Source organism: Schistocerca cancellata, chromosome 4, assembly GCF_023864275.1.
Source record: "Schistocerca cancellata isolate TAMUIC-IGC-003103 chromosome 4, iqSchCanc2.1, whole genome shotgun sequence".
Lineage (NCBI taxonomy): Eukaryota > Metazoa > Arthropoda > Insecta > Orthoptera > Acrididae > Schistocerca > Schistocerca cancellata.
Genome location: NC_064629.1, coordinates 427,790,321 through 427,810,620, shown reverse-complemented (window position 1 = coordinate 427,810,620; position 20,300 = coordinate 427,790,321). Strand labels below are relative to the sequence as shown.

Genomic DNA, 20,300 nt, shown 5'->3' with positions numbered 1-20,300 from the left:
ACGTTTGAGATATATTTTTGAGAAGATTAATAAATTTTTCTCCATTTTTATATAATCCGATAATTTAAAAAAAAGCATTTTAATTAACAGTTCATCACTTGAGGATGCATCTCTAACGGTGGGAAACTGGTAGTGTTCCCAATAAACGACTACATAACAGCTGAACCGGCTTGAATAGTCTTCATTCACTGTGAAGCCCATCCATTCATAAGAACTGTTTTTCAGTATATATATATATATATATATATATATAAACAAGGTTCGAAGATTATCGAATATAAAATTCTTGTTGAAGTTAGTTGATAGTTACAAAGTCGATGCGTTTGCGTCCAGACTCACTCCATAATGTCACACGGTGTCATTTGCCAGCTGGACAAAATATTAATCACCCTATTAAAAGAGAACAGTGGTGCCTTGGGGCGCCGTAAGTCTGTAAGGGGGAAGTCAATCGACCTTTCATATAATTTTGTGGTTTTATCAAGTTTTGCAGACTGTCGTTTCTCTACCTGTGTTTTCTCGTATTGCCTCCATGCCAGGGAGGAATATCATGCTGGGAACCGAAATTGCGAGTGCTTTATTTTATTTGTATTGCGCCATGTATCTATAACCATCTTTCCTAAACATGAATGTGGGTGTATTTGCGAATGCATGCAGCTTGGTGAATACAGGTTGACTTTCTTGGTTCAACTTTGCAGCAGAGGCCTGAGAACGGCAGTTGAGTTTAATTTTCAAAGCCGGCTTGAGGCTGCACTCGGGCGAGAAGGTACCTGCGCGAGCTCTGTTAACGGGCGGCCTCGCAATCGGTTCCTCCAGACACAAGCGCTACGGACGCGTTTGTTCAATTACTTTAGACGCAGAACCGGCGGAAAAGACGTTCTCGCTCCTGTCTCATGATTGGAGGTGACTGTCTCTCCTGTCTTGTGATTGGAGGTAGGGCCTGGTACCACTGAAAAATTCGTCTTATTCACTGATCAGTTCCCCGCCTCCCAGGTTTTTTCAGTCTCTGGGCACGGAGGCAAGGTAGGTTGGTTTTTGAACAGGGTTAGTCATTCGCAGAAGAGTCGCTGAGTTAGTGTGTGGTGAGTATGGTACACCCCTTCTGTGCAAACTTAAGCGGTGATTTTGGATGGGAGTTAGTTCAGATTTCTCAGGTTAGGAACTTTCTGTAATTTTAAAGTATAGTGGTGTTTTCACGAGTGATTATTTTACTAGTGGCATTTAACTACACTCCTGGAAATTGAAATAAGAACACCGTGAATTCATTGTCCCAGGAAGGGGAAACTTTATTGACACATTCCTGGGGTCAGATACATCACATGATCACACTGACAGAACCACAGGCACATAGACACAGGCAACAGAGCATGCACAATGTCGGCACTAGTACAGTGTATATCCACCTTTCGCAGCAATGCAGGCTGCTATTCTCCCATGGAGACGATCGTAGAGATGCTGGATGTAGTCCTGTGGAACGGCTTGCCATGCCATTTCCACCTGGCGCCTCAGTTGGACCAGCGTTCGTGCTGGACGTGCAGACCGCGTGAGATGACGCTTCATCCAGTCCCAAACATGCTCAATGGGGGACAGATCCGGAGATCTTGCTGGCCAGGGTAGTTGACTTACACCTTCTAGAACACGTTGGGTGGCACGGGATACATGCGGACGTGCATCGTCCTGTTGGAACAGCAAGTTCCCTTGCCGTTCTAGGAATGGTAGTACGATGGGTTCGATGACGGTTTGGATGTACCGTGCACTATTCAGTGTCCCCTCGACGATCACCAGTGGTGTACGGCTAGTGTAGGAGATCGCTCCCCACACCATGATGCCGGGTGTTGGCCCTGTGTGCCTCGGTCGTATGCAGTCCTGATTGTGGCGCTCACCTGCACGGCGCCAAACACGCATACGACCATCATTGGCACCAAGGCAGAAGCGACTCTCATCGCTGAAGATGACACGTCTCCATTTGTCCCTCCATTCACGCCTGTCGCGACACCACTGGAGGCGGGCTGCACGATGTTGGGGCGTGAGCGGAAGACGGCCTAACGGTGTGCGGGACCGTAGCCCAGCTTCATGGAGACGGTTGCGAATGGTCCTCGCCGATACCCCAGGAGCAACAGTGTCCCTAATTTGCTGGGAAGTGGCGGTGCGGTCCCCTACGGCACTGCATAGGATCCTACGGTCTTGGCGTGCATCCGTGCGTCGCTGCGGTCCGGTCCCAGGTCGACGGGCACGTGCACCTTCCGCCGACCACTGGCGACAACATCGATGTACTGTGGAGACCTCACGCCCCACGTGTTGAGCAATTCGGCGGTACGTCCACCCGGCCTCCCGCATGCCCACTATACGCCCTCGCTCAAAGTCCGTCAACTGCACATACGGTTCACGTCCACGCTGTCGCGGCATGCTACCAGTGTTAAAGACTGCGATGGAGCTCCGTATGCCACGGCAAACTGGCTGACACTGACGGCGGCGGTGCACAAATGCTGCGCAGCTAGCGCCATTCGACGGCCAACACCGCGGTTTCTGGTGTGTCCGCTGTGCCGTGCGTGTGATCATTGCTTGTACAGCCCTCTCGCAGTGTCCGGAGCAAGTATGGTGGGTCTGACACACCGGTGTCAATGTGTTCTTTTTTCCATTTCCAGGAGTGTATATTCGGATGGGGCCTAACTTGTTCCTCATTCGGTCACGATTCACGTCATGAATCGTGATATAGATTGATCGTAGTCTTTCTTTCCGCTGCCAGTCACAAGCCAGTTTTGACGACTCAACTTCTGCTAGAAAAGGATTAATGTTAATTACGGTTCAGCGTACCTTCCCTCCTTCTCTGATCACTAATCTCATGTACCCTGTAAGAGGAAGTTACAAGGAAGTATTTAGTAAATCCAGCCCCTGATCGGTCGATCTAAAGTCCGATAGTTACCTTTCCGTTCTTGTTTTCTTTGTGGTAAAACCTACGGATTAATTCAATTAATATTTCTTGGACTTCAGACGACTTGGTATTCATGGGAAGCTAGAGGATGTTAAGCATTACTTTGTTCAATAGGAAGCCCGCGGATACGAAATTTCCATATTATATGGTGTAAGGAGGTCCCACCGAAGAACCAATTACCAGTATTCAAACGTTTCGGTTAGGCAGCAAACAGTGGGCGTCTTTTACATGATGTAGAAGTGATACCAGGCAGTCAGGTGAACCGTTGGCGTATGTCACGGCAGTAAGTGTGTACGTTGCTATCTGGAATCAGCACAGTAAAGTGGGTGAATGCTTGGGCGTGACAGAATGCCGAAAGGAACTCGCTTGAGAACCCCAGTATAACATGTTTAATGGATGTAAAGTAGAATATGATACAAACTGTCAAAAAAATGTTCAAATGTGTGTGAAATCTTATGGTACTTAACTGCTAAGGTCATCAGTCCCTAAGCTTACACACTACTTAACCTAAATTATCCTAAGGACAAACACACACACACCCATGCCCGAGGGAGGACTCGAACCTCCGCCGGGACCAGTCCATGACTGCAGCGCCCTAGACCGCTCGGCTTATCCCGCGCGCCTACAAACTTTCAACAGTGACCATTGGCACTGTAAAAAAGGTAACTATTAAGCATCATTGCGTAACCAGTTGGCGACTCTGAAGAAATGACGAGTCTTTACACTGTCAAAATATCGGGATGCTGCGGGTATTGGGAATTTTGGGCGCGAAGTTCTTCTTATAAACGCGCTGAAACACATCAGTTACGCTGCAGGTCAATCCGCCACTACTAAAAACGTTCACCGTCCAGTCACATTAATGTGACCAACGCCTACGTGCAACGTTAAATTGCAATAACGATTCGCAGACGGCAGATGTCAACACTAGCAGTGGAAGGTATATAAAACGTGGTGCAGGGACACGGAAAACAGTCCAGTCTTCGTAATTCGGAAACGGAGCGATTTACCTGATGTCCAAAAAGGCATCATCAGTTGGCCTTCTGACTAGGGGTGGAAGCCTTTTCGAAACTGCTAAGTCTGTAAACTGTCGCGTGCCGCTGTATTTCTTGTATACCATGCATGGTAAATGGCGCTATCCAAAACCGGCGCCGACGCGACTGTGATACAACACAGGCCAATAACGACAGCTGTGAACTACGGCTGAGGAAATGTGTGCTGACGAATTGACGTGCAACTGTCGAACAACTAACCGCCCAGATGAACCAAAAGGCTACGAACAATGTCTCCTGAGGGAACGTTGTTGCGCATAAGCCTCCCCAGCAGGCCCCTGGCTCATGAAACGATGCTGACTGCTGTTCATTAGAGACGAAGACTCGAATTTGTATCCCAGTACCGCAACTGGACGTCCATTTGAGTGGCTGCAGGCGGACTTTTCACATGAGTCACGTTTCATGCTCAGTCGGCACGAAAAGTCGGAAATCGAACAACCTGCAACAATCGTCGTAAGGGTCCAGGTCGAAGGAGGGAGCGTTGTGGTTTGGGGTGAGTCGTCATTCTGGAACGACTATGAATCAACAGACGCATGCTTTTACCCTTTGGGATCATGTCCGCCCTTTACATGCAGTTTGTTTCCTCGTGACGATGGCATGTACCAGCGAGACAATACGTGTTAGACAGCTCGCCTTATACCTGAGTGGTTCGAAGAGCACCAGGATACATTTACTCTACTCCCCTGGCCAACAAACTCCCCGTATTTTAAACCCATTCAAGAATCTGTGGGACCTCCTCGATCGGACTGTTTGCGCCATTGATCGTCAACCGAGAAACCTAGCAACTAGCCACTGTACTGCAGTCAGCATGACTCAACACCCTTGCTGGTACCTTCCAGCACCTCATTGACTCTCTTCCTTCACGTCTTGCAGCGATCTGCACTGCTAAAGGTGGTTCTTCAGGCTTTTGGCAGGTGGCAACATTAATGTGAATGGACAGTGCATAAACTCCGTGACGAAACCAGAGGACCGCGTGATACCAATCTGTCACTGTGTCAGACATACGGCGGCATTCATATGCGATATGGAAGGGCAGTGGTAAGCACACCGCTCTCCCGGCCGTTTTAGGTTTCCCAGACGTTGGAACGATTATTTCTCATTCCAGTAGCACCTCAGTTGACATCAAGAGGATGAGTGGACCCCATTCTAATCCTCTCCCCAACCAAAAGTCGCTGCCAAGATCGGTAATTGAACCACGGTCCTCCGTATAGCAGTCAGACGCGCTGACCATTCACCTACTGAGACGGACAATCTTTCACTACAACTTTTATTAAAAATGGAAATGCCATGTGGCTACAGCTTCCCGTCGGGTAGACCGTTCGCCTGGTGCAAGTCTTTCGAGTTGACGCCACTTCGGCGACTTGCGTGTGGATGGCGATGAAATGATGACGATAAGGACAACACAACACCCAGTCCCTGAGCGGAGAAAATCTCCGACTCAGCCGGAAATCACACCCGGGCCGTTAGATATGACATCCCGTCGCGCTGACCACTCAGCTACCAGGGGCGGAAAGTCATTAAAAAGAAGATGTTTTTGTGATACTTTTCTTGGTTTCGCCAACGCTCAACCAAATTAAGCTCACCGCACAAAATACTAATCACCACCTTAAAAGAGCACAATGGATGCTGCATATGGTGTCGGAAAGGTACCAAAAAAAAATGGTGCAAATGGCTCTGAGCACTATGGGACTTAACATCTGACGTCATCAGTCCCCTAGAACTTAGAACTGCTTAAACCTAACTAACCTAACGACATCATACACATCCATGTCGGGATTCGAACCTGCGACCGTAGCAGTCGAGCGGTTGCGGACTGAAGCGCCTAGAACCGCTCGGTCACCACGGCCGGCAGAAAAGGTACCAGTCTGTGAGATGACCCTCCATCACTGGGCAGTGTATGAGCCAGTCGTTTGTCTGGAACCAGTGCAGTAAAGATGGGGCAATGTGAAGATGTAACAGAATGGAAGAAAGAAGCTCTCGTGTTCTGACGTGCACATGACCACACCGTGAACGAAGTTGCACTATTTGTTTGTACAGCTACGTGGACTCTTCAGCGTGTCTACAAACAGTGGTGTAACACCTGCAGCCATGTAACACAGCGTAAGAACCGCCAACTGGCATTGACTGGAAACGGGTGTGGAGCACTGTCAATGACAATCGATTTCAAACTCCAAAGGAATTGCTCCTGTCAGTGAATGCAAGTATATCTCAACAAGTGTCCGAGCAAGCATTACGAATGGAACAGCATGCATTGGGCATTTGGAGATGGGCGCGTAGCAAAAGGCTATTGCACACGGCAGCACATACATGCTGCATGCCTTCAGTGGGCCAAACAACACACAAACTCTACTGTCACTAACTGGAAGCGTGCATTGTGGTGCGCCAAGTCGCGATTTTGTGTCTTTTCAAATGATGTCATGGTCGAAAGCACCGACGGTCCAATGAGACGTTTAACCCGAAGCGTTTGGAGGTTGAAGATCAGACTGGAAGTGGTTCCGTGATTTTTTGCGTACCATTAGTTGGGCCCCCTCATTCAGGATGCGGTGATTATGAATAAGGATATTTATTTCAACGTTATCGGTGACCAAGTGTTGCCCTTTCTTCTACATAGGGGAGATGAATACGGTGAGAACACTTCTTTCTTTCAAGATCACTCAATCTCAGTCCAACATAAAATATTTGAAACAATGGGTGAAACATAGTAATAAATATTGCCGCAATTTGATAGTTTTGAGGAATGTAATCCTCCGTGAGTAGCTGCTGGTGGATATGGCACACCTAAAAAAACTTGGAAACTCTCTTCCTCGTCGAACTGAAGCAGATACGAAGGCTACAGGCTATGTTAGGCGGTATTAGCGTCATAACTTCTGGGGGTAACTAATAACTTATGGGTGTGATCATTTTGCTGAAATCATCAAACCAAGTGAAGGTTTTCCAGATTTAAAAGTGTATAACACTAATTATTTGGCCTGCGAATTCAAGTACGTCTTGCCGAAGCCGTTAAAGAAACTAAGCATACTAGTTACCCACACGTATTAATATATTCCGGTTTAGTGTGCGGTGATCGATTAAATTTCGTGGAGAAACCAACGTTTCGTCTCCACTTGCACAGGATATTTTCAAGAGAGGTTGTAGCTACTATGAAGGCCCGATTAGCACTCTGGCCCGCTGGTAACGTACGTGAAATTTCGTTTCTGTGCGCTTCCACGCAGCGTAATGACGACACATATTTTCAAGCCTTTGAGCGCAATCGGCCGTTGTCCGTAGCTGTCGTCTGATATTGCAATCGCTCCACGGTGGGAGTCTAGTACACATCGTTCTGAGCGACATAAAGAGACATTGTTCGCCAAGAACTATAGTAGAAGTACAGGGTGGTTAGAATTGAACTTCGCTACTTAAGATGCCCTACATGAAAAACGATTTCTCGTAGGATGATGAAGCTTTGTGGAAACATTTGTAAGAGCACGCGGAAGACAAATAACGAATAAACCACAAAAAATACAAATTTTAATTTCTACATGAAAGAGTAACGCATGTTAATTGTGTACCATATTAACGTACCAGGTTACAAAAGTTGCTCAGTGTGACGACCATCTCCATCCACGATGGTCTCGAACCGCACTAGAGATGCCGTCTCACAGTTACTGGCTGCACTTTTAGAACGGTGGATCATGGAATGTTCCGCTATCGTGACGCAACTGGTGCACTGCTTGAAGATGGCGCATTGCTTCCCCAGCGTTCGTAGTCTTGGCACCAGTAGCTTCTTCAAAAATTTGTGGCCCAGTTGGCCATCGGCCTGTCCCAGAAGCAATTTCCAAGTAGCTAAATAATTCGAACTTCCAAACTTTGTTCTTAAAACCAAATGGGGAAAGAGGACCTCTCCACGTTTCTTTAATGCGTCGAAACTCTTGAAGAGCAGCTGCACTATTGCTGTTGTTTTGATAAAACACCTTTACGAGTAAACCCCCGCTCACCTTCTCCAGATCGATGCTGATTGACTGCAACTGTAATGCAGACTGACGGTTGTGTTTCTACCGTACGTCGCCAGACCACTACCGGCGCCTCACGGCAAGTGATGACAACTCTACTAACAACGCAATTCTGCAGAGCGCGCAGTCTGAACATCATTCGAATAACGTTGGATACCCATAGGGTATATAATTTTCCCTCTATACTGGCTTAAGTAGCCAAAGTTTAGATATAACCACCCTGTGGTGTCCGGTCTTTCGGGCATGTCCGAAAAAACAGACACCACATATGCACTGAGGCGACAAAAGTCATGGTATAGCGATATGCACATATATAGACGCCGGTAGTATCACGTACACAAGGTATAAAAGGACAGTGCGTTGACGGAGCAGTGATTTGTACTCAGTTTATTCACGTGAAAAGGTTTGCGACGTGATTATGGCCGCACGACGGGAATTAACAGACTCTGAACTCGGAATTGAAGTTGGACCTAGACGCATGGGACATTCCATTTCGAGTGGCGAAATGTGGCGTTAATGGGCTATGGCAGCAGACGACCGACGCGAGTGCCTTTGCTAACATCATGCCATCGCCTGCACTGCCTCTTCTCGGATCGTGACCATATCTGTTGCAGCCTAATCAACTGCAAAACGGACGCCTGGTCAGATGCGTCCGGATTTCAGTTGGTAAGAGCTGATGGTAGGGTTCAACTGTGGCGCCGACCCCACGAACCCATGGACCCAAGTTGACAAGAAGGCACTGTGCAATGTGGTGGTGGCTCCATAAAGGTGTGGGCTTTGTTTACATTGAATGGACTAGGTTTTCTGGTCCAACTGAACCAATCATTGACTGGAAATGGTTATGTTTGGCTGCAACTGGCCTCAGTGTAGCCATTCATGGACTTCATGAGAGTGTGCAGTGTCACTGGGTAACAACCGTTGGCGACTGGTTTGAAGAATATTCTGGACAATTCGAACGAATGATATAGCCAGTCAGATCGGCCGACATGAATCACATGGGACATAATCGATAGGTCAGTGCGTGCATAAAATCCTGCACCGGCAACAGTTTCGCAATTATGGATGGCAATAGAGGTAGCAAGACTAAGTATTTCTACAGGGAACTTCAGCGACATTTTTAGTCCATGCTACGCCGAGTTGCTGCGATACACCAGGCAAAAGAAGGTCTGACACAATATTAGGAGGTATCCCATGACTTTTGTCAACTCAGAGTGTAATTAAGGTGAGGTCGACCAGTAATGAATTCAGTGCAAATGCACTCCAGGCACGAACTCTTACGGGAATCGGCGAAACGGCGAGTAATGATGAGGATAATAGGCAAGGGCCACTACATTAGTAGTATGTGGATAACTTGAGAATTTGGATCTGACGGGAGGCGTGCGAGGGTAATCCGTGCAGTTGCGATGACCACTGTGTCTGGATGGCGCAGGGGTCAAAGCTTCTGTGCTTAGTAAGCAGAAGACCCGGGCTCGAATCCCGGTCAGACACAAATTTTCAAGTTTCACCGTTGATCTGAATCAATGCCCACTGGCAGCTTAAGTCTTTAATTCCTTTGTGTATTGTAGTACTGATGATTTCTTACATTTATATTGGATAACTCGTAATACTAAACTAAGGGGCGTATTTCACAAGATGTAAAACCACCTCCTCTCTTCGGCATCTGTGTAACGTTCGGTTTCATGTGTAACACTGGCAATTCTTTAAGAACTAATCGAAACAAGAATTGTATCGAAAACTTAACCAAGAGCAAGAAAAAGTATATTTGTTTTGTAAACGGTAAATAATAATGTAAGATACAAATTTGTTCGGTTTTGAATACTTTTGTTCTTACACCTTTTTTATTCACAACTGAAGATTTTTCTTTAACCGATGAAAATTAATAAGGCTTCTAATAATTTTTTTATCTGTCATTCACGAATAACGAACAACAATTTTTATCTGTATTCGTTATTAGAATAAATTTTACGCAACCCTGGTTGAAAGGCATCGAACTCGTCATAAAGAACGAAGAAACAATGGTGCATGTTCATGAAATTTCCGTAAATAGTGAAAATTTTAAAGCAGAGAGCAATCAGTGGTAAGATTAGCTGCTCAATTGGCGTGACTGCAAGAAAGAATATGTAACAATAGATCAGCACGACCGAAATACTAGAAACGTTTTGATAATTAAGTTTTCATGTAGAAGGGAACCACACTGAGACCTTTTGGGTTGTACTTCAGATCTTTCTAGGTGTCTTTATTGTGGATGCCGGGACCGTGATTCCAACTCATCTCGTCCAGAACATGCCTAGTTTTTGCTGTTGCTTCACTTAAAAGTTATCGTTCGCCAAAATAAACAGAACCATCGTGGAAGTGTGTACCATAATGTTGTCTGATCGCATCTACTTCGAAAGTCTCCGGTTTCGTCAGTGTGACTCTTATTCCCCATCCGGTAGTAGTTATTGGGCAATATGCCAGGCTTTTGATGCGTTCTTCAATCGCGGTTCCACGCCGTAATGACTATCGGAAATCGTTCATATTGCCAGAGCTCCTGAATACCGCCTTGGTACAGCCTACCCGTTCAAACCGCTTTGAATACATTTATTAAATGTTGATAACAATATGGTTCAAATGGCTCTGAGCATTATGGGACTTAACTTCTGAGGTCATCAATCACCTAGAACTTAGAACTACTTAAACCTAACTAACCTAACGACATCACACACATCCATGCCCGAGGCAGGATTCGAGCCTGCGCGTAGAACAGCTCGGCCAGCCCGGCCGGCTTGATAACAATACGTGTGACTCAGCGGATCAGTGCCCAGAGTACGAATCCAAAAGTTAGGGGTTCGATCACCAGTCGGTCATAGGTCGTTCCTGTCACTAATAGCTTCTTGAAATTATTTGTGTTTCCGCCCTCCTTCTCTCCAAATATTTGAACTGTGCAACTTCTTCAAAATGGCGAAATTATGTTTTCATTTTCATTTCTTCTTTGTCTTATACTCTAATCACCTTACTTTTCTTTATGTTGATTTTCATTCAGTACGCGCCCACTCCTCTTCGAAGTCTGACTAGCGTTCTTTGAAGATCTATTCTTTCATCTCCAGGCAATCTGGGAAAGGGGGGCGGGGCAGAGGAGAACATCTACACTATGTGGTCAAGAGTATCCGGACACCTGGCTGAAAATGACTTACAAGTTCGTGGCGCCCTCCATCGGTAGTGCTGGAATTCAATACGGTGTTGGTCCACCCTTAGCCGTGATGACAGCTTCCTCTCTCGTAGGCATACGTTCAATCAGGTGCTGGAAGGTTTCTTGAGGAATGGCAGCCCATTCTTCACGAAGTGCTTCACTGAGTAGAGGTATCGACGTCGGTCGATGAGGCGTGGCACGAAGTCGGCGTTCCAAAACATACCAAAGGTGTTCTATAGCATTCAGGTCAGGATTGTGTGCCAACCAGTCCATTACAGGGATGTTATTGTCGTGTAACCACTCCGCCACAGGTGGTTCATTATGAAGAGGTTTTCGATAGTGTTGAAGGATGCAATAACCATCCCCGAATTCCTCTTCAACAGTGGGATGCAAGAAGGTGCTTAAAACATTAGTGTAGACCTGTGCTGTGATAGTGCCACGTAAAACAACGAGGAGTCTAAGCCCCCTCCATGAAAAACACGACCACACTGTAACACCACCGCCTCCGAATTTTACTGTTGACACTACACACGCTGGCAGATGAAGTTGACCGGGCATTCGCCATAATCACACCCTCGGATGGCCACATTGTGTACCTTGGTTCGTCACTCCACACAACGTTTTTCCACTATTCAATCGTCCAATGTTTACGCTCCTTACACCAAGCGAGGCGTCGTTTGGCATTTACTGGCGTGATATGTGGGTTATGAGCAGCAGCTTGACTATGAAAGCAAAGTTTTCTCGTCTCCCGCCTAACTGTCATAGTACTTGCAGTGGATCCTGATGCAGTTTGGAATTCCTGTGTGATGGTCTGGATAGATGTCTGCCTATTACACATTACGACTCTTTTCAACTGTCGGCGTTCAATGTCAGTTAACAGACGAGGTTGGGCTGTACACTTTTGTGTTGTACATGTCCATTCACTTTTCGACTTCGTCATCAAATCGGAAACAATGGATTCAGGGATGTTTAGAAGTGTGGAAATCTCGCGTACAGACGAATGACACAAGTGACACCCAGTCACGTGACCACGTTCGAAGTCCGTGAGTTCAGCGGAGCGCCCCATTCTGATCTCTCACGATGTCTAATGACTACTGAGGTCGTTGATATGGAGTACGTGGCAGCAGGTGGCAGCACAATGTACCTAATACGAAAAAGTATGTTTTTGGGGGTGTCCGGATACTTTTGATCACATAGTGTATACTTCGAGGAAAGAAGCAATTAAGGATTTCTAATAACTAGAGAAGGTGCAGTGGATGGAGAGAAAAATATAGGAAGAAGGAGAACTAAAATTCTGGATGAAGATAATAGAGAAAAAGACCAGGCTGAGAAACAGTTAGTCTGGAACAGGATCAAATGGAGGCAGCAATAGTGCCAGTAAACTGCCATTAAGCTGAATATTTGATGATAATGATGATCATGATTATCATGATGCTGATGATGGTACCGCTCCTTGCACATCTAGCAGTGACTTGTAAATGAGCAAAATGTCATATTTCGGAGCCTTCATTAAACTGTAGGTCCCTCTATAATTGGAGATAATTAGAAACGCGATACAGGTTCGGATTGGGGAAGGTAATCGGCCGCGTCCATTTTTAAATACATCATACCGACATTTACCGTAATCGGTACAGGGAAGCCACGGAAAATCTATGACTGGACGTGATTCTCAGTCGAGATTAATATGCTGCATTTCACTACTTGATTAGGAGCGAGTCTCTAATTGCCACAGTGTCAGCAGCAACAACAAGAAATAATTGTATAAAGCTTGACTGGGCAGCGGAATTCTCCATGTGTACGGAAAATTTTATGGACCGGTTAATTTTAATTAATACACAGATGGTTCATAGTTATGAAACCAGCCTTCGAATATAAAATCAGGTGGATAAGCAGACGTCTTTGGTCAACTGGTATGAGATGAGATGAGAGAGAGAGAGAGAGAGAGAGAGAGAGAGAGAGAGAGAACATGTAAAGCTATGTTACAATATGGCGGCTTCTAAAATCGCTGCCATGTAGGTATGTTCGTAATATTCTGATGGAAAAGGGGTCATCAGACGTATCAAGCATACAGAGAATTTCATAAGTACAACAGTGGTGCGTTTCATTTGAGAATATCTTCATTCGTTCTTGAGTTGTGACGTAACTTTCTTCCTTACAGGAGGTGGTGTGATGAGTGGTAGCGTTAACACAGTCTTCGTGTTAGGATCGCACACGAATTATTAGGATACAATCGTGTTAGGCGAATTTGATCGTACTAATTTGATGCAGCTCTGCACGCTAGTTTATCCTTCATTTCCGAATAACTTCTGCAACATACATCCATTTGCACCTGCTTACTGTATCATGCTTTGATCTCCCTCTGCACTTTTACCCTCTACACTTCCCTCCATTACCAATTTGACGATTTCTTTATGCCTCTAGATGCGTCCTGTTAACAGCTGAGCAAAACTGAACGTACTCAGACATTCACTAAAGTGACACACAATATTTTTAGCGCAACTCAATCTGACTTTCAATAATCCCTACAAAAGAATGGCCCTGACTAACAATAACCTATACCTTTCATGAATTCTTACCTCACAAAAATCTTCGTTACTCGAACTACTGCAACACAGCGAGCGCCAATACTGCCAACTGAATAAAAGATTCTAACTACTGAAGGCACTAACTACTGATAGGTATAGTTAGCAAATGAAAGATTTTGATAGAGAACAAACAATGTATTTACCTTAATAGTGTTCAAAAGTCATAATATATAATATATATATATCAGTGCATGACATCCAGTCTTACAAATTTACTGTCTCTGTCCAGATCATCCGCTCTCAAAACTCCACCATCTCACTCCCCACATCCACCACTGCTGGCGGCTCACCTCCAACTGCGCAACGCTACGCGCTGTTAACATCCAGCTGCCCAACACTACAATAGCAAACAACAATGTAAACCAGCCACAGACTGCACACAGCAGAGCCAGTGATTTTCATACAGAGCGCTACGTGGCGTTACCAATAAAAAAACCTAAACAGCCTACTTACACTATTAGTGTCTCAACCCCTAATTTAATCCTATCAGTATCGCCTGCCTTAATTCGACTACATTCCATTACCCTTACATTACATTACATTATTTTTTTGTTGACGTGTATCTTATAATCCATTTTCAATACGTTCTCCATTCCGTTCACCTGCTCTTCTATGTTCTTTGCTGTCTTTGACAGAATTACAGTGACAAGGAGAAACCTCTAAGTTATTCTTTATTCAACTCCGTGATTAAAGAACTTCGGGCAGAGGCTACAAACATGTCCCACTCCCTTGCCAACTACTGCTTTCCTTTCGTGTCCTTATAATGTTTTGCCCGTTGTATATTATACTTGCTATCTTCAGAAATTCAGGGAGTAGATCACAATCTGTCTTCTAAGATTAGTCGTAGTGTCATTATTGTTGAATATATGATTGTATATGTAAAGTTCGTGTCTTGCAAGTAACGCCGCGATTAAAGGTCGAAAAATGGTCGTGAACCAGTACTTTAAGACAAATCGTTAGTTAGTCATACGAGGATTTCTATTGCTTCTGTATCATGTCTGTACATTCTTTCAGGAAGAAAAGTGAAATCGTTGTCTATATTGCACCTTTACCGTGAAGTTAGTTAGTGTTAAGTATGTCTGTTTAGCTGCACATGCTATGTTTATATAACTAATCAGTCTAATTGAAAATCATTTCTTCTTCTAGGATTTTCCAAAGTAATCTTCCGCGTCTGGCAGTACATCAGGATCCTTTAGGACGTGTAACAAGGAAAACGAAGGTAAAATACTGACTAGTTTGGCTAATTAATTATATTAATATTTTTGTTTATTGTAGTTTCAGTAACTGCATGTTGCCCTTTAATCGCTAGGCTATAACAGTGCGGCGTCGCTGAGACTTGCAACGTAAATTTATATAAAAGTTAACCTGTAGGGAGGAAATAGATTAAGCCAATTCTGATTCAAAATAAATGCTGAACATAGAAATTTTTGATTGGGTGAAGAGAGAAACTGAGCAAAAGAAAAGAAAAAGAAGGAAAGAAAAGAAAAGAAAAGAAAAAGTAGTCATGAATCCGAAGATTGTTTTGGACACGATTGTACTTGAGGCGTTGTCATATTCGAAGTTGCACTCCAGACTATGGACTGATTTACGCACTAATTACAGGGAGCCTACGCTTTAACACGTAATATGAACCACTGTGCAACTTTGACAACGCTCTGTTTATGTGAAAAATACAGGGGAGATGGTACTGATGAGTGACAGAAAAAGTTCTAGAATGGGACACGTATTGAACACCAAGTTTATGCATAAGTAGTCTTCACAATAAGATACCGACACTAAATTGATTAAAGTGCGCCCTAGATGATACTTAAAGAGGTACAAGAAGAGGAAGGTGGACGGCACACGAGGGCGGGGATCAGCGCTGTCGTAACTGTCGGTTTGAGGTTTTGGATTACACAAAAAGCGTTGAAGTTCATCTACAGTCTGTTCGACCAAGGAACTACCTCGTTTTTCTCATTCCCTTCTATTTCGATTTCATTACTTGCAGCTGATCCGGGAATCTTACCTTATTATGTTTCGCTCTTCCTTTGATCAGTCAACTCCTGCTCCACATGGATTCATTCTGCACTGCTTCCACACGTTTCTGTTACAGATCATTATTCACATTCGACAAGAACATAATGAGCTGCGAACATCAAATTCCTGGTGGCTATTGGGGAAACAGCTGTTATTGTATCTTACAAGTAGTTACGATGACACCTTGGCCGTATTTACTGGTTTTATTGGTAGGCAACCAGTTTCGGCGTTATAGTCCACTATCTTCGGTCTCTCTATGACATTGGGTGGTCACGTTGATACCATGAATCATTTAGAAAGTCAAAAATATCGGCTTCCACTAAAATGAAGTTTCGTATCGCCCATAGTGTGCATGGTGGCAGTTTTGCTGATTCAGAAGGCAAAGTGAAGCTCGTGAACAAAGTCGCGGAGAGTTTTAACATACACTGTTGTCCAAAATTAAAGCAAGAAACGGAAATTTTCCAAGGTTGCGTTTATTTTGCCACAAAACTGTATAGTAAAGTAGAAACAATGTGAGAAATACAGAAGCCGGCCGGAGTGGCCGAGCGGTTAAAGGCACTACAGTCTGGAAACGCACGACCGCTACGGTCGCAGGTTCGAATCCTGCCTCGGGTATGGATGTGTGTGATGTCCTTAGGTTAGTTAGGTTTAAGTAGTTCTAAGTTCTAGGGGACATGACCACAGCAGTTGAGTCCCATAGTGCTCAGAGCCATTTGAACCATTTGAGGAATACAGAACGTAATCAACTGCAACGTGTGTAACGGTAGCCATAAATGTTCTTGGTTTTTTTCTAACGTAATGGATCTGCACACACATTCTGAAAACTGGTTAATGGGCTCAGTATGGGGTATGACCACCTCTGGCACAAATACAGGCCTGACAACGACGGGACCGGCTGTGAATGATGTCATCAATACAAGGTTGAGGCAATAACACCCTACCTTCCTGCAGAGCTGCTCACAAGTCTTTGAGAGTGGTTGATGGACGCTGACGTGATGCAACCCGTCTCCCTAGTGCATTCCAGACATGCTCTATGGGATTCAAATTAGGAGAGCGAGCAGGCCAAGCCATGCGTGCAGTATCTTCCGTTTCCAAAAAAACATCAACCACCCGTGCTCTATGAGGTCGAGCATTATCGTCAACAACAGGAAGTCTGGGCCCACAGCACCTCGCAGCAACCGCGCACTAGATCACAAGATCTCCTCAGGGTACCTGACAACAGTTAAATCTTGCTGATTCACCTCTACAATTTCATGAAGAGGTGTTCGAGGGGTCAACATAATCTCTGCCCACACCATTAGGAATAATCCTCGATATCGATCTCTTTCCACAATGTTTGGGTCCCGAAATCGTGTTCCACGTTCCCTCCAGATGCGAATCAGTCGAGAATCACTCTCCAGACCACACCGAGACTCATCTGTGAGAAGAACATTAGCCCACCGTTCGACCTTCCAGGTGGCATGTTGACGGCTCCACTCCACTCCAGACCTTCCCTTCTGTGAAGTCACGCCAGAGGTGAACAGAAAGCACGTTTCCAACAATAAAGGCCACTCTACTGAAGCCTTTTGTACACCGTTTGGCTCGATACAACACGTCCAGGGGGTGCTGCGAGGTCAGATGCCAGGTGCAATACAGTACTAAGGCGATACCGTTGCGTCCTTACAGCCAAATACCAGTCCACCATCACTGATATACTACCTCGCTTGACAGGTGCGCTGACGTCATTGCTGGCGTGGTTGTCCGTTGATCGGAATGCCATCTTCCGTGCAGAACACGATCGTAACGACATCTGTTGACAGTTTGTGTGATTGTATTGTGAATTAGACATCGGACGGGGAAATATCAGTTTGTTGCTTTAATTTTGGACACCACTGTAAGTATAGGGCTGAGGATAAGAAGGTAGTATGTCACGACATTGTTCATTCTCGCTATCGAAAAAGTAATGAGGGAAATTCTTCATAAGAATGTTGAAGGAATCGGGGTCTAAGGAGAGGATATAACACATGTCACACATGCCGGCGACGTGACCCTGTTGTCCAGATCCAAGGAAGGACTGGTTGATGCGGATGAGTGACAGTGTGGAGACAGCAGAGAGCAAGATCGTTCTCCTGGTGAGTGATTCGAAAACCGAGTAGCCGGCCGCTGTGGCCGAGCGGTTCTAGGCGCTTCAGTCGGGAACCGCGTTGCTGCTACGATCGCAGGTTTGAATCCTGCCTCGGGCATGGATGTGTGTGATGTCCTTAGGTTAGTTAGGTTTAAGTAGTTCTAAGTCTAGGGGACTGATGACCTCAGATGGTAAGTCCCATAGTAAACAAAACTATTGTTCGCCGTAGCCAGAGAGGGGTGCTTCTGAGATTGTCAGGCGGCTTAAAAACTACATCCCAGGATGTCCTGTCTGTGGTACTAGGTGTCTTTCCGATCCAAATAACTATTAAATACCGTGCCGCAGCATACTGGTTAAAGAAGGTAGTAGTGATCAGGTAAGGGCTATAACAGGAGAAGACATTCACGACAAATTACACTTAAAAAATTGGCGCCTAGGTACTTGGCAGAGAGACTGGGATATGAGTGACAAGGGCCGTAGGGTCCACGACTTCTTCCCAAACATCAGGGAGCGACTACTGTTGAAATACATGTATCCGAGTCGAGGCATGATACACTTTTTGACCCGTCATGAGCCTTACCCATCACACCTACACAGCTTGAATCTCAGGGAAAGTAATACATGCACATGTGGGGACATTGGGACCCCTGAACACACGATTATCTCCAGCATGCTGTACACACATATACGACAATCAGATTTGAGACAGTTAAATATTTACAACTCCATTAGGGACCCACTTACTAGGACATAAGAAAATAACACAGCAGACAAAATTTCAAGACAATTACAAGTAGAGTACAACAGAGGGAGACAATGGAGACACAGATTGAGAGAACGGAGATCCTCAACTAATAACAGTAGTTCTGAGGATGATGTTACTGATAACGGATAATATAACCGAGTCACATATATAATACATTGTAGTGAGACAATGTGTGAGGTTATGAAACTAACTGTAATAAGAAAATGTAATTAATTTAAATGTGGCAGTTTGTAAAAATGTAAAATGAATAGCATGAAATATAGTAGTTCAGAAATTGGATAGAAAATTCCTGGTGAGAGGGCCACAGCTCGATGTTATTCCGAGCGCTGCCCCTCACACCAGCACCAATAATATATGTAATGTAGTATCATTGTATCAAGGTGACAGTAAATAATTAAGACGTAGCATATGGATACATAAATCTGAATATTAGTATTTAGGATGAGGCGAAAAGCGGTAAGGCTCGAGGAACTTTCCGAGGCTTCCCTCTCATGGCCTTGTTGGTGAAGGGATTTTTGGTAAATACTTTTCTATTTTTCTTCATTAAAATATGTATTCTTTACATTAAAATAACTATAGATTTTTTGTATTATTCAAAATAACGTGTATGTCATTTTGTTTTTTTTTCTTTTCTAATTATTTGGAAATGGTGCTCTCAACTATTAATAACTGCCAGACACTGCATATGGTCCCCCTCCACGGGGCGGGACATGGGCAACGGCACATCAGTCACTCAAGTAGATGTACTGTGTGTAGCTTTGTGTAGGTGTATGTTAAACATTCTGTGGGTTCTCCCCTATACCTGGAATTGAGTGACTGGTGTGACGGCTAAGAGACCAACTGCAGAATTTACAGCCCGCTATATTATAAAGGCAGCGAGCTTATATGGCAGGCAACAAGTGAAAAAAATAGTGCTTAGAGCCATTTGAACAATTTGAAGATCGAGCATCCGCTGCTGAAGTCAGAAGAAGAAAAAGCAAGCAGTTCTTGTGGGTGGTAGGGTTGGAGCAGCATTTCCCGTAATACTCGCCAAACAATACTTTGCGAAACATTCATTTCACGTGCAACTGATAAAGTGGTGATTTCAGGCGCCTCATCCACTCGAACAAGCACGATATCTTCTAAGTCGGGAGTCCGTTTAGTTCGTCGGTTTCCTCGGTCGTTGTGCTGTGGTACCAGTTGACCTGTTTCAATGAATCGTCAGAACAGCCTTCGAAACATGATGTGAACTGGACGTCTTCTAGGCGGATATTTGATCCTGTACAACCTGATCCCATTTGCTTGCCCATACACGAAAATCATGTCTGCAAATTCGGTCAACGTGTGCAGCTCCATTTGGTTACAGCTGATCGACGTAAGTACTTCAACTTGTAAAAGCAAACTGCAGTCTGCTACAGTACACAAGGACTGCTAATATCAGTACACTGTACGCCATATGCGTTGGATTAGATACTATCCCATACTCTACACGTAAGTGATCGTTGGGATTTCCAACCATACAGTCTTAGAAACAACAGTGTCGGTACATGTGTTTCGCAGTCAGAGGTATAAGAACGATTTCCCATTATAACTTCCGACTATGTCGCTTCCCGACTAGGGTCCCTTAACCCAACTTGATGCTTTATTCTTCTACATAATCCCTGAATGTTTTAACATCATTAGGGATTCATCCTGTATGTGCAGGCCATGTTGC

General features: G+C 44.8%; 1 protein-coding gene across 4 annotated transcripts in view; it reads left to right on the top strand.

The window, feature by feature from the left end:
* LOC126183685 (1-acyl-sn-glycerol-3-phosphate acyltransferase alpha-like) overlaps positions 1 to 20,300 on the top strand; it is a 749,564-nt gene that overhangs the window by 482,660 nt on the left and 246,604 nt on the right. For all 4 annotated transcript variants that reach the window (XM_049925864.1, XM_049925867.1, XM_049925865.1 and 1 more), the window contains one exon: positions 14,868 to 14,940. The gene's annotated coding sequence lies outside the window, so the exon portion shown is untranslated. The remainder of the gene's footprint in view (positions 1 to 14,867; positions 14,941 to 20,300) is intronic.